The sequence below is a fragment of the Oryctolagus cuniculus genome, chromosome 12 (genome assembly GCF_964237555.1).
Source record: "Oryctolagus cuniculus chromosome 12, mOryCun1.1, whole genome shotgun sequence".
Classification (NCBI taxonomy): domain Eukaryota; kingdom Metazoa; phylum Chordata; class Mammalia; order Lagomorpha; family Leporidae; genus Oryctolagus; species Oryctolagus cuniculus.
Genome location: NC_091443.1, coordinates 115786100 through 115800521, shown reverse-complemented (window position 1 = coordinate 115800521; position 14422 = coordinate 115786100). Strand labels below are relative to the sequence as shown.

Below are 14422 nucleotides of genomic sequence, written 5' to 3'. Positions count from 1 at the left end.
CCATTAACCTGAGATTGATGAGTATTTGTGAAGTGTACAAGTGAGTTCTACCTATAACAACAGTAATTACTTTTTCTTTAGGACACAAGGCAAAACACATTTTTTTCCCAATTTTTATCTGTTTTTCATTTTATTTGAAAGGCAGGGGGAGAGGGAGAGGGAGAGGGAGAGAGATTTCCACTTTCTGGTACATCCCCAAATGCTCACAACAGCAGGCAATGTTCAGCCTGAAGCCAGGAACCTGGAACTCCATGCAGGCCTGGGAGAGTTCAGTTAATTCTGAGGATACACAGTCTTCAGTGACACCTGTCTTTATAAAGACACATCTCAATACAAAATAAAACTCTCTACTCAGGACTTTAGAGATCCAAGAGAAAACTTTCAAATATTTTGCAGGTGAATGCAAAACAGAAATCTGGAGACTTCTGTGAGCCAACAAGTTCCCTGCCTACCTGAGAATCAGCCTGGTCACCAGGGAGATCAAGGGAAGAGGACCAAGCAAAGCCATTTGGGACCTGTGCCCAGAGTCTTATCTCTTGAGTGAGCCTAAAGGCAGCCCAGTCATTGGGCACTGGCAGTTTTGGACCACCTTAATCCTGAAGTGGCTACACAAACTAGTCAACTCCAATTTGGGCTGAGTTATCAGACTGGAAGTCTGGTCAAAGACTGCCACCCATTAAGGAATCTGGACACAGGAATGGCCAAAAAAGTACCATTAGGAGGTGCTCACAATAGGAGTCAGAGAACTAAGTGGGTAATAAATGCACAGATCCTAGACCAAGGCAACAGGCAATGAAAACCTTCTCTTTTGTTGCAAAATTTTCTTATTTTATCTTAAAGGCCTTGAGAAACAGATCTGTAGACATCTCATGTGTAAGACAAACATGGATCATTCATAGTTGGCCTATAAATATTAGCATTCTTGCCCTATCAATCAGCCTCAGGAGCTAGCTCAGGGAGGGGCAAGTAAAGGGAATTACTTCAATCTCATTTCTAGGGAAATATACATCCTCCATGAACTGCTTCTTACAAAACATTTCTCCAATTTTCCAGGAGAAATACATCAACTCTGAAGAGGCTACTTTTTTTTTTTTCCATAGAACCCAACACCTGTCTTGGGAATCACCTGTGATCCAGGTAGATGGATAAGAAAGCCAACTGGAATCATCTACTGTAAGACAAGATACTTTACCCAAGTCACTATATTTCACTCTACAGAAAAATGCAAACTGAATCACAAAGAACTCCAGTGGATTGATCCACTGGTTTCAGCAAAGGGCATATTTGCATTACTCCAGATATGCAGGCCTCTCTTTCTGTGTACCTTCATGTGGACTATCTGCAGATACAGAGTGAGGGGGAGGCTGCAGCAGTAAAAATGGTCAATGTTTCAACTATGAAACTTATTTTTAATTATCTCAAATACAGTCATAAAAATTCTGCTCTAAGCAAGACACACATAAAGCCAAGCTCATCCCTTTCTCAACAAAAATTTAAAGCGATGAGAATTACAAAATCTTAAAGAAAGAAATAAAAGAGGATACTAAGAAATGGAAAAATCTTCCATGCTCATGGATTGGAAGAATCAACATCATCAAAATGTCCATTCTCCCAAAAGCAATTTATAGATTCAATGCAATACCAATCAAAATACCAAAGACATTCTTCTCAGATCTAGAAAAAATGACGCTGAAATTCATATGGAGACACAGGAGACCTCGAATAGCTAAAGCAATCTTGTACAACAAAAACAAAGCCATAGGCATCACAATATCAGATTTCAGGACATACTACAGGGCAGTTGTAATCAAAACAGCATGGTACTGGTACAGAAACAGATGGATAGACCATTGGAACAGAATTGAAACATCTGAAATCAACCCAAACATCTACAGCGAACTTATATTTGGTCAAGGATCTAAAACCAATTCCTGGAGCAAGGACAGTCTATTCAATAAATGGTGCTGGGAAAACTGGATTTCCACGTGCAGAATCATGAAGCAAGACCCCTACCTTTCACCTTACACAAAAATCCACTCAACATGGATTAAAGACCTAAATCTATGACCTGACACCATCAAATTATTAGAGAACATTGGAGAAACCCTGTAAGATACTGACACTGGCAAAGACTTCTTGGAAAATGCCCTGGAGACACAGGCAGTCGAAGCCAAAATTAACAATTGGGATTACATCGAATTGAGAAGTTTCTGTACTGCAAAATTAACAGTCAGGAAAGTGAAGAGGCAACCGACAGAATGGGAAAAGATATTTGTAAATTATGCAACAGATAAAGGGTTAATAACCAGAATCTACAAAGAAATCAAGAAACTCCACAACAACAAAACAAACAACACACTTAGGAGATGGGCCAAGGACCTCAATAGACATTTTTCAAAAGAGGAAATCCAAATGGCCAACAGGCACATGAAAAAATGTTCAAGATCACTAGCAATCAGGGAAATGCACATCAAAACCACAATGAGGTTTCACCTCACCCCAGTTAGAATGGCTCACATTCAGAAATCTACCAAAAATAGATGCTGGCCAGGATGTGGGGAAAAAGGGACACTAACCCACTGTTGGTGGGAATGCAAACTGGTCAAGCCACTATGGAAGTCAGTCTGGAGATTCCTCAGAAACCTGAAGATAACCCTACCATTCAACCCAGCCATCCCACTCCTTGGAATTTACCCAAAGGAAATTAAATTGGCAAATAATAAAGATGTCTACACCATAATGTTTATTGCAGCTCAATTCACAATAACTAAGACCTGGAGTCAACCTAAATGCCCATCAACAGTAGACTGGATAAAGAAATTATGGGACATGTGCTCTATAGAATACTATACAGCAGTCAAAAACAATGAAATCTGATCATTTGCAACAAAATGGAGGAATCTGGAACACATCATGCTGAGTGAAATAAGCCAGTCCCAAAGGGACAAATACCATAGGTTCTCCCTGATCGGTGACAACTAACCAAGCACCAAAAAGGAAACCTGTTGAAGTGAAATGGACACTATGAGAAACTGGGACTTGATCAGCCTTTGCCCTGACTGTTGATGTACAATTTAATACTTTATCCCTTTTAGTATTTTTGGTTGTTCTACTTAATACTTTGGTTGAATTCTGTAATTAATACACAGTTATTCTTAAGTGTTGAAACTTAACTGAAAAGTGATCCCTGTTAAATATAAGAGTGGGAATAAGAGAGGGAAGAGATGTACAATTTGGGACATGCTCAATTGGACTTGCCCCAAATGGTAGAGTTAGAAATGTGCCAGGGAATTCTAATTCAATCCAATCAAGGTGGCCTATACCAATGCCATATCACTAGTCCAAGTGATCAATTGCTGTTCAAAATTGATCACACTGATAGGACTACGAGTCAAAGGGATAGCATAAACAAGACTAGTGTCTGAAAATACTAACCAATAGAATAAAAAAAAAGGGAAAGAATGATTCAACATGAGAAGCAGGATACACAGCTGACTCATAGAATGGCAGATGTCCTAAACAGCACTCTGGCCTCAGAATCAGCCCTTAAGGCATTTGGATCTGGCTAAAAAGCCCATGAGAGTATTTCAGGCATGGAAAGCCAAGACACTCTGGCAAAAAAAATAAATAAATAAAAAAGAGGACCTAAACAAAAGATCTCTGAGAGTGAGATCCCAATGGAAAGAACAGGTCATCAAAGAAGTAGCTACCTTTCTGTGAAGGGAGGAGAGAACTTCCACTTTGACTACTACCTTGTCTAAATATGATCAGAGTTGGCGAACTCAAAATGCTTCCATAGCCTTGACAACTCATGAATAGATCCTAGGGTGATTACTGATGCCATAAACAAGAGTGTCAATTTGTTAAGGCAATAACAGGAGTCACTGTGCACTTACTCCTCATGTAGGATCTCTGTCTTTAATGTGCTGTACATTGTGATTTAATGCTATAACTAGTACTCAAACAGTATTTTTTACTTTGTGTTTCTGTGTGGGTGCAAACTGTTGAAATCTTTACTTCAAATATACTAAATTGATCTTCTGTATATAAAGATAATTGACAATGAATCTTGATGTGAATGGAAGGGGAGAGGGAGTGGGAGAGGGGAGGGTTGCAGTTGGGAGGGAAGTTATGGGGGAGAAGCCATGCAATCCAGAAGCTGTACTTTGGAAATTTATATTCATTAAATAAATGTAAAAAGAAAATTAATGTTAACTGCATATTTAGGAGTATACTATTGCATTTAATTACAGTGCTTCTCTATATTTTATTTTTTAAGATTTTATTTATTTATTTGAGAGGTCAAATTATAGACAGTGAGAGGAAGAGACAGAGATAAAGGTCTTCTATCTGCTGGTTCACTCCGCAAATGGCTATAACAGATGGAGCTGCACTGATCTGAAGCCAAGAGCTTCTTTTCTGTCCCCCCTTGGGTACAAGGGCCTAAGCACTTGAGCCATCTTCTACTGTTTTCCCAGGCCATAGCTGAGAGCCAGATCAGAAGAGGAGCAGCTGAGGCTAGAACTGCGGCCCATATAGGTACCAGCCCCTCTACATCTTATAAGCACATCTTATCTGTAAGAAAAAAACTGAAAAGTTAGTCAAGTATATCACAAACTATGTTAGAAATTATCTCTAATTTAAATAAAAAAGGAAAACCTTAAAATAGAAGTGGTTAATTTTGGCAATCTGCAAAAATGACCTGTATCCTATTATTTTATCCTTTGGAATACTTTTCAAGATTTCTTCTGACCTTCCCATCTTCTTTTGTTCCTCATACCCTTTCAATATCACTGCCTGTCTGTCCCTGCAGCTCTCTCCCTTTGGAAACAGTCTTGCAGGCTATCAATCATTATTTCAAAATGTTTTGTAGGGAGTGCCTGAATGGCCTTCTAATATCCCATAAATATATATTTCCATAAAACAGACAATAGAGGCGCTGGTACTGTGCCCTAGCAGGAAAAGCTGCTGCCTGCATTGCTGACATCCCTTATGGGTGCTGCTTTGAGTCTCTGCTGCTCCATTTCTGATCCAGCTCTCTTCTACTGGGGAAGCAGTAGAAGATGAACCAAGTCCTTGGGCCCGTGCACACATGTGGGATAACTGGAAGAGGCTCCCAGCTCTTGGCTTCAGTTCAGGGTAGCTCCAGCCATTGCAGCCATCTGGGGAGTAAACCAGAAGATGGAAGACCTTTCTTCCTCTCTCTCTGCTTCTGCATCTCTGTAACTCAAATAAAATAAAATAAATAAAAATTTTAAAAAAGGTGGTATAGCATAGTGGGAAAGCTGTTGCCTGTGATGCTGGTATTCTATATTGTGCATGAATTCATGTCCCACCTGCTCTACTTCTTCTTTTTCTTTTTTTTTTTTTTTAAACAGGCAGAGTAGACAGAGAGAGACAGAGAGAAAGGTCTTCCTTTTCAGTTGGTTCACCCCCCAATAGTCACTGCAGCCAGTGCACCATGCTGATCTGAAGCCAGGAGCCAAGTGCTTCTCCTGGTCTCCCATGCGGGTGCAGGGCCTAAGGACTTGGGCCATCCTCCACTGTATTCCCGGGCCACAGCAGCTCTACTTCTGATCCAGCTCCTTCATCTGCCTAGGAAAGCTGCAAAGAATGGTGCTTGTGCTCCTACTCCCACATGGGAAATGTGGAAGAAGATACTGGCTCCTGGGTGGGAGGGATGTTATGGGGGGGAAGCCATTGTAATCCATAAGCTGTACTTTGGAAATTTATATTCATTAAATAAAAGTTAAAAAAAAAAAAAAGAAGAAGATACTGGCTCCTGACTTTAATCCAGTTCCAACCCCAGCTGCTGTGGCCATTAGGGGTGTGAAACAGTGGATAAATGATTTATATCTCTCTCTCTCTCTCTTTGTAACTCTGCCTTTCAAATAAATATTGGCTGGCGCCGTGGCTCAACAGGCTAATCCTCTGCCTGCGGTGCTGGCACCCCAGGTTCTAGCCCTGGTCGGGGCACCAGATTCTGTCCTGGTTGCTCCTCTTCCAGTCCAGCTCTCTGCTGTGGCCCAGGAGTGCAGTGGAGGATGGCCCAAGTGCTTGGGCCCTGCACTCGTATGGGAGACCAGGAGAAGCACCTGGCTCCTGGCTTTGGATTAGCACGGTGCTCTGGCTACAGGAGCCATTGTGGTGTGAACCAATGGAAAAAGGAAGACCTTTTTCTCTGTCTCTCTTTCTCACTGTCCACTCTGCCTGTCAAAAAATAAATATTTTTATTTTTTTTTAAATTTAACAAATGGCCCTAAATATTCTGACTCATCTTGACATGTAACAGGAGACAAGAAAGTTGCTGCTGACTTTATGTAGTGCCTCCTCAATCTTTTCTATAAGCAAAATACATTTATTTCTTTTGCTGTCCAAGCACTCAAATCTAAAAGAAATAATACTACCCAGTGCAACTCTGTTCAAGGCTGCTCCTGCACTGAAGAAAAGTAAAGGAGCAAGGGGCCCAAACCCTGTGTGGCCGGCTGGCAGTCCCCTCCTCACTCTGCATCTGAGTTTCTGATTAGAGAGGGAGACAAAGGCAACTCCAGATACTGCAGCAGTACACAAACAGCCTCACAGACACACCTTATGTGTGTGCAACAGAAGGAGAGCACAGAGCACTATGTAAGGGAGGAATACATTGAACAAAAAGGAAAGGATGTGAATGGACATAGCTAAGAATTTCCCCACTCTGCTGATCATGATCTCAAGGATGTCCAGGCCAGAATTCCGTTTCACTTTGGAAAACCCACTCCATAAAGTTTTCTCCACCTAGGTGTATTCTTATGTGAGGAATCTGTCTTCCTGTGAGAGAGGGCACCACCACAGACTGAAAACCAGTCAAAAAGCAGAGTGACGGCTTTAATTCTCAGAGGTGAATGGACAACCACATCTATGAATTCTGCCTTGAAAAATAAGCTTCCTTCTGCTCTAGGAATCTGGTATAGTTTAGGGCTAAAATGAGAAACACAGAGACCAGCTGGGTCTGTTACGTGAGAAGAAAGGAAGCTTGATGGCAGCACTGTAGGTGGCAGCCTCACCTGCCATGCCACAATGCCAGTCCTCAAAATAAGCCTATTTTAAAAAGCATTTTAAATGAGGGATGGGAGAGAGGGACACTGGATTTCATTTTCCACTTCTATTTGAAGAAATGGAATAGTAGAATCCATGCCAGCCTAACACATGGCAGCTTTAGCCACTGATGACTTCACAGCTTGCTACCCAAAAGTGGCAGCCAAAATAAACTCAACAAATGAGAACCAAAATAAAACAGAAGAGTTTAACATAATACCAACAGTTGTTCAGCAGATATCACCAAGATCTTGACACACAGTCATCAGAAGGATAAAGGGTGGGGCTGGCTTTGTGGCACAGTGGATTAAGCCACCACAAAATAAAATGCTGGGATCCAATATGTGTGTCCACCCTTTAAAAAAGATTGATTTATTTGAAACTCAGAGTTTTGGGGACCAGTGCTGTGGCACAGCTGATTGAGGCCCTGGGCTGCATTCCATATGGTCCCTGGTTCAGGTCTTGGCTGCTCCACTTCCAATCCAGTTGCCTGCTAATGTGCTTGGGAAAGTGGCACAGTATGGCCCAAGTCCTTGGCCATATATCCACATGGAGATCTGGAAGGAGCTACTGGCTCCTGGCTTCAGATCAGCTCAGATCTGGCCACTGCGGCCATTTGGGGAGTGATCCAGCAGACTGAAGACCTCTCTATCTGTCTCTATCTCTATCAGTAACTCTGTCAAATAAATAAAATAAATCTTAAAAAAACTCAGAGTTATAGAGAGGAGGGAGAGTCAGATGGGATGGCATTGTGGATTAGCAGGTAAAGCTGCTGCCTACAGTACTGGCATCTGGTATAGGCACCAGTTCATGTCCTGGTTGCTCCACTTCTGATCCAGCTCTCTTCCAATGGCCCTGGAAAAGTAGAAGATGGCCCAATACCTGGGTCCTTGCCACCCAAGTGGGAGACCTGAATGAAGCTCTTGGTGCCTGGCTTGGGCCTGGCCCAGTTCTGGTCATTGTAGCCATCTAGGGAGTAGACGAGCAGATGGAAAATCTCTTTCTCATTCTCTCCCTTTCTCTATCTCTGCCTTGCAAATAAATAAATGCTAAAAAAGAGAGAGATCTGCCATCTGACATGGCTGCAATGGCCAGGGCTGAACCACACAGAAACCAGGAGCCAGGCACTTCATCTGGGTCTCACACATGGGTTACAATGGCCCAAACACTTGAGTCATCCTCTGCTGCTTTTCTCAGGCCATCAGCAGGGAGCTAGTTTAGAAGTGGAGCAACTGAGACATGAACTACTGCTCATCTGGGAAGCTGGCATTGCAGGTGGTGGCTTTCCCCATTGTGCCACAATGCCAGCCCCATGAGTGCCAGTTTGAGTCACAGCTGTTCCACTTCTGATCCAGCTCCCTGCTAACACAACTGGGGAAGCAGAAAAAGATGGCACAAGTACTTGGGTCCTTGCACCAACATGGGACACTGGGTTGGATCTCCAGGCTGGGCCATCATTATTCATTGCAGTCTCTTGAGTGAACCAGCAGATGCAAGATCCCCATCTTTCTGTCTCTGCCTCTTTCTCTGTAACTCTGCCTTTAAAATAAAAATTTTAAATCTTAATAAAATAAAGAGAAAGGGTGAGAGAGTGTCCACAGTAAAGTAACAGAGCAAAGCTACAGTTGTGCTGTCCCTCAGCAGCCTTCTGCCTTAAGTGGGAAATCTCTGGCTTACAGACACTGACATAAAAGACACATTCAAAACACATTTCAAAACAAGAGATGAGAGGTTTACAAGGCATATTGACTTTATGATGACTTTCATTCATTAGGTACACTGGGTTTAGGTATATGCCTTTTGTGCAGCCAAGTTAACCCAGGGTCTAACTCAAAGAGATGTACTGAGGGAGATGTGCTGCCAGGGGAGAGAGCTACAATGTCCCATTGCTCTTGTAGCATCATAAAGGGAAGGAAAAGGTCTACTCATGTCCATGGTTACAAAGAGGACAGAAGCACAAACATTTCAGAAGGCAGGAGCAAATTTCAAATACAGTTATTTTAAGAAAATAAAAGGAAGCAAATTTCAGAATATAACATGGGGTAGAAACACACCATCAGTTCATCAATTCTCACAGGGATCCAGGAAAACTGCCCTGCCTACCCATAAACCAAATGTTTCAAAACATATTTTCTGATTAAATTCAGAAGATTACAGGACTCGGCACTCTGGATGTTCAAATGCCAAATTAAGTTTTAGTTTCCACTATGGGCATATGTAGCCCAATCACTCAGAACATGAGAAAAACTTTTCCATAAGAAGGAACATGAAATATTCAGTCACACAGAATAACTGTGCTTAGTGCTCAAAGTGAACCAACCCCAGGATAAGCACCCAGAAAACCTGTTAGGTCTTAGGGCCAGCTCCATGGTGAAGCATGTAAAAATTTATTTATTTATTTAAAAGGCAGAGTTACAGAGAGTCAGGGCACAGAGAAAAGTCTTCCATGCACTGATTCACTCTGAAAATGGCTGCAATGGCCAGAGCTGGATTTACTTGAAGCCAGGAGCCAGAAGCTTCTGTCAGGTCTCCCATGCGGGTGCAGAACCCAAGAACTTGGGCCATCTTTCACTGCTTTCCCAGGCCACGGCAGAAAGCTGGATCTCAAACAAGCACCCATATGAGATGGCAGCACTGTAGGTGGCAGCCTCACCTGCCATGCCACAATGCCAGCCCTCAAAATAAACCTATTTTAAAAAGCATTTTAACTGAGGGATGGGAGAGAGCTTGTTTATCCAAAGCAAGGATAACATAACATAACTACTACACAGAAGAAGCTCCTGGCTCCTGGCTTTGGATCGGCACAGCTCCGACCACTGAAGCCAACTGGGGAGTGAACCAGCAGATGAAGACTTCTCTCTCTCTGCCTCTCCTCTCTGTAACTCTGACTTTCAAGTAAAATAAATAAATCTTTTTAAAAAAATAACTACTAGTACTCATTAACTTCAAAAATATAGAAATTTAAGGAAACTCAAAATATAACCAAAATCATCATCTACTACACATTATAATCTTCATTTTGAGAGTGATATTAGAAAAAAAATTAACCCCTCCCCCATTGAAAAAATGCACATGGGACTGGTATAGTAAGTTAAGCAGACCCTGGCAGTGCCAGCACCCCACATGGGCACTGGTTCAAGACGTGGCTGCTCCATTTCCAATATAGCTCCCTACTAATTCACCTGGGAAAGCAGAGGATGATGGCCCAAGTGTTTGGGCCCCTGAAATCAAGTGTGAGAACCAGAAGAAGCTCCAAGCTCCTGGGTTCACCTGGCCCAGCCCAAGTCATTGTGGCCATTTGAGGAGTGAACCAACAGATGGAAGACCTCTCTTTCAATCTCTCTGTAAATCTGCCTTTCAAGTAAATAAAATTGATCTAAAAGAAAATACCCTGTATACAATGTAGTATTTTGGTTATTTCCTCATACAAAGAAAGCTCAGATAAACTGTAGATGAATCCTCCTGGCTTGATGCAATTCAGAAGGATGATTGCCTTCTGCCACCCTGTGGTAGACATCAATGAAAGTTATTAATGGGGAGATGAATGGGCTGGAGCCATGGCTCACTAGGCTAATCCTCTGCCTGTGGTGCCAGTACTCCAGGTTCTAGTCCCAGTTGGGGTGCCAGTCCTGTCCCAGTTGCTCCTCTTCCAGTCCAGCTTTCTGCTGTGGCCCAGGAAGGCAGTGGAGGATGCCCAAGTGCTTGGGCCCTGCACCCGCATGGGAAACCAGGAGAAGCACCTGGCTCCTGGCTTTGGATCAGTGCAGCGTGCCAGCCGTAGCAACCATTTGGGGGGTGAACCAATGGAAGGAAGACCTTTCTGTTTGTCTCTCACTCACTGTCTAACTCTGCCTGTCAGAAAAAAAAAATGGGAAAATGAATGGACACCATCAGACTGCTTCCTCATATGCCACCTTTCCTTAAAGACATCACTGCTACATTACCAGATTATGTCTCTTGTGTGAAACATATCTCTCCTAACTTGCCAGAAACTTATAGCAGAGCAGGGAATGATGTGCCAAGGACAGTGAGTTAGCCTGAGTAGTCCAGGAATCCTGTTCTTGGCTGTTTTCAAGTTCATATTTTTTTTTTTTTTTTGACAGGCAGAATGGACAGTGAGAGAGAGAGACAGAGAGAAAGGTCTTCCTTTTGCCATTGGTTCACCCTCCAATGGCTGCTGTGGCCGGCGCACTGTGGCCAACGCACCGCGCTGATCCGATGGCAGGAGCCAGGAGCCAGGTGCTTTTCCTGGTCTCCCATGGGGTACAGGGCCCAAGCACTTGGGCCATCCTCCACTGCACTCCCTGGCCACAGCACAGGGCTGGCCTGGAAGAGGGGCAACCGGGACAGAATAGGGCACCCCGACCGGGACTAGAACCCGGTGTGCCAGCGCCGCTAGGTGGAAGATTAGCCTAGTGAGCCGCGGCGCCGGCCCTTTCAAGTTCATATTAATGTACACACAACATAGTTGCTGAGAAAGTGTCTTACAGTTGTTTCCTGGGTGTGAAGCAGCTCTTTTCAGCAGAAACACGTAACTGCTTGTCCACTCGCAAGCACTGTGATAGGGAGTACATGGGAGAAAAGTTCAAAAACACACTGGGTTTCAGAGGAAGATGTTGTTACCCTAACAACCTCTATCCAGGATTCACTTTCTATTTTTACTTCCTAGGCAACCTTACTATGCTAAATGAGTTTCACAGATTAATAATCTGGTGACAACAGGACTCTAACAGAATCTATGAGCCACTCAGTTAATCAAGTGATAACTTCATTATACTGAAAATTAGTCTATAGCAATAGTTTTTAGGGCCACATGTCTCTTTTTTTTTAAAGATGTTTTATTTATTTATTTGAGAGGTAGAAATACAAATATTGAGACAGACAGAAAGGTCTTCCTTCTGCTGGTTCACTCCCCAGTTGGCCAAAATGGCCAGAAGAACTGCATTAATCTAAAGCCAGGAGCCAGGAGCTTCTTCTGGGTCTCCCACATGGAGACCCCCCACATGCCTTCCCAGGACATAGCAGAGAGATGGATCAGAGGAGGAGCAGCTGGGACTCAAACGGGTGCCCATATGGGATGCTGGCACCACAGGCAGAGGATTAACATACTGAGTCACAGTGCCAGCCCAAAGCCACATCTTTTACTATACTGTGTATAGTAAAAGTATAGTATACTATCTCTGTGGGGGGAGGGGAGCATATTTTCTCTTTTCTTCCTTACCCCTCCTCACATTAACACCTTGTATAAAGGCTTCCATAGACCACAGTCATTATGAAAATCTGTCATTAATATCCTCCCATGTTGAAAATGGCATGGGGTTAAACACAGAACTCAGAATAAGAAAAGTAATTTGAAGCTGGTGTGTGGCTGAGCAGGTAAAACCATAAGGGTGCTGGTTCGAGACCTGGCTGCTCCACTCTCTGCTATGGCCTGGGAAAACAGTGGAAGATGGCCCAAATGCTTGGTCCCCTGCATCTGTGTGGGAGACTTGGAAGAATTTCCTGGCTCCTGACTTCCATGCAGTTCTGGCCATTGTGACCATCTGGGGAGTGAACCAGCAGATGGGAGACCTCTCTATCTCTCTGTGCCTTTGCCTCTCTGTAACTCTGCCTTTCAAATAAATAAATAAAAAAATTAAAAAGTAACTGACCCTCTTAATTAAAACCATATGGACTGTAAGATAATCAGCTTGGTGGAGCATTGAGTCACTTTAAAGAACTAGAAGAGAAAAATTGCTACTTTTCTGTATTTATGTCTTCATAGCTCTCCATTTTATGAAAATCCATATTAAAGTAGCTCATTATTAACTCACACGGTAGACTTGCATTAATTTCAGTTCACTTCTCACTTTGCAAAGGGATTAGCAGCAGGTAATAATAGTTGACATCCCTAATAACATAAGAAAAAAGGGTTGAAGACAGAAATCGAAAAGCAGGAAAATAAATCAGCTACATTTCCATGGCCTCAAGCTCCAGATTGAAAAAGAGTCTGTTAATTAAACACGGAGGAGAGATCAATCTACTAAGCTACTGCACAAGCTTCACATTGCCGCTGGGAAATACAGCCAAACTCATAGCGCCCTGGCTGTCAGATGTGTCCACAGGGTCCAGCCTGGGGGCTACTGGGCCCCACCCAGCTGGAACAATCATGGGGTATTGCTGGAAGCCCAGCCAGAAGGCATTCTCTGACCCACCCTAAATGAGAACTGGGCTAATTTAAATCTAGGGAATGGGACTCCTTCCTTTGCCATGCTCTCAACTGCCCTGCTGGTGCCGTTCCTCGTCCAGTGTACTGTAAGGAGAATTTGAGTGAGGCAGCCCGTGGGACTGGCCGTGCATCGGGAGACTGGGAAGCGGCGGTGGGAGACACAACACCTGGGTTCCAGCCTTGACTCTGCCAGAGGCGCTCCCAGGATCACTGAGAACCAAGTGATCAATGTCTGGGAGCCGCTACCCGCCATCGCACCCACCCTCTCCCACACACGCATAGATGCCCCTTCCTGTTCTCCATACTTGCCGTGGAAACTCTCGGGAGCACGTCCCCTTTCTTCAGGACACCTGGAGAGCAAAGCGGAAAGTGTGGGACAGGAGAAGTCGCTGGAACTTGGGGCCCACGGTGGCAGATGCAGAGGCACAGAAGCAGCGGGCGGCAGGTCTGGGGTGTGTGCTCCCGAACCGCCTGCAATTGCACTTGCAGAGCAAGACTCCCCAGGGAATGTGGGAGAAGGAGCGGTGCGGCCTCTCAGGGCACACTCTGATCAGTAAATGAACTTCCTCTGTTCTCAACCCCCGGGCCACAGGGAAAGGCACGCGCATGCGTACGTTCTCCCACATGCACACGCACAGGCGCTCAGAGCACGGAAAACGTTAGAGCACCAGGTGACTCTGGGAAATGGAGTCCAGGCCAGGGCATTCCTAGATAGACTTACTGGCCCTCTCCTAGGACTTCAGTACGGGGTGGGTGGAGACAGGCTGGGAACCAGAGGGCGTTTGCTTTTGTTTCCATCCCTCCTTCCCTTCCTTCCCACCCCAGATCTCGAGGGTCAGCTGCTGTTCTTCCTTTCTTGAACAAAATCTTAAGAAGTGACAGCCACTGCTGCTGAGTCCCAAATCCCGGTTCCCTCACACACGCTGTTTCTCAGGAAAATCCCCTGCTGCTTTATTCCTGCACAGCTTCTCTCAAGTAACCCATGACAAGGATTTCAATGTAACTCTCAGCACAGGTGTACACGGCACAGTTTAACATCTAGATTTGAGAATACAATTTTTACTTGTGTCTTTTATTTGTGGTTCTTTTCAAAGTATTTTACACCACCCTCTAATTCACCAAGTACAAAAAAAAAAAAAA

General features: G+C 43.8%; 2 protein-coding genes across 2 annotated transcripts in view; both read right to left on the bottom strand.

Annotated features, from left to right (window-relative positions):
* LOC127490116 (zinc finger protein 717-like) overlaps positions 1-13894 on the bottom strand; it is a 49621-nt gene extending 35727 nt beyond the window's left edge. Inside the window, exon 1 of the mRNA XM_070054811.1 lies at positions 13588-13894. The gene's annotated coding sequence lies outside the window, so the exon portion shown is untranslated. The remainder of the gene's footprint in view (positions 1-13587) is intronic.
* Positions 1-14199, bottom strand: part of LOC103347453 (zinc finger protein 585A-like) — a 222720-nt gene extending 208521 nt beyond the window's left edge. Inside the window, exon 1 of the mRNA XM_070054810.1 lies at positions 13592-14199. The gene's annotated coding sequence lies outside the window, so the exon portion shown is untranslated. The remainder of the gene's footprint in view (positions 1-13591) is intronic.
* Positions 14200-14422: the final 223 nt, after the last annotated feature.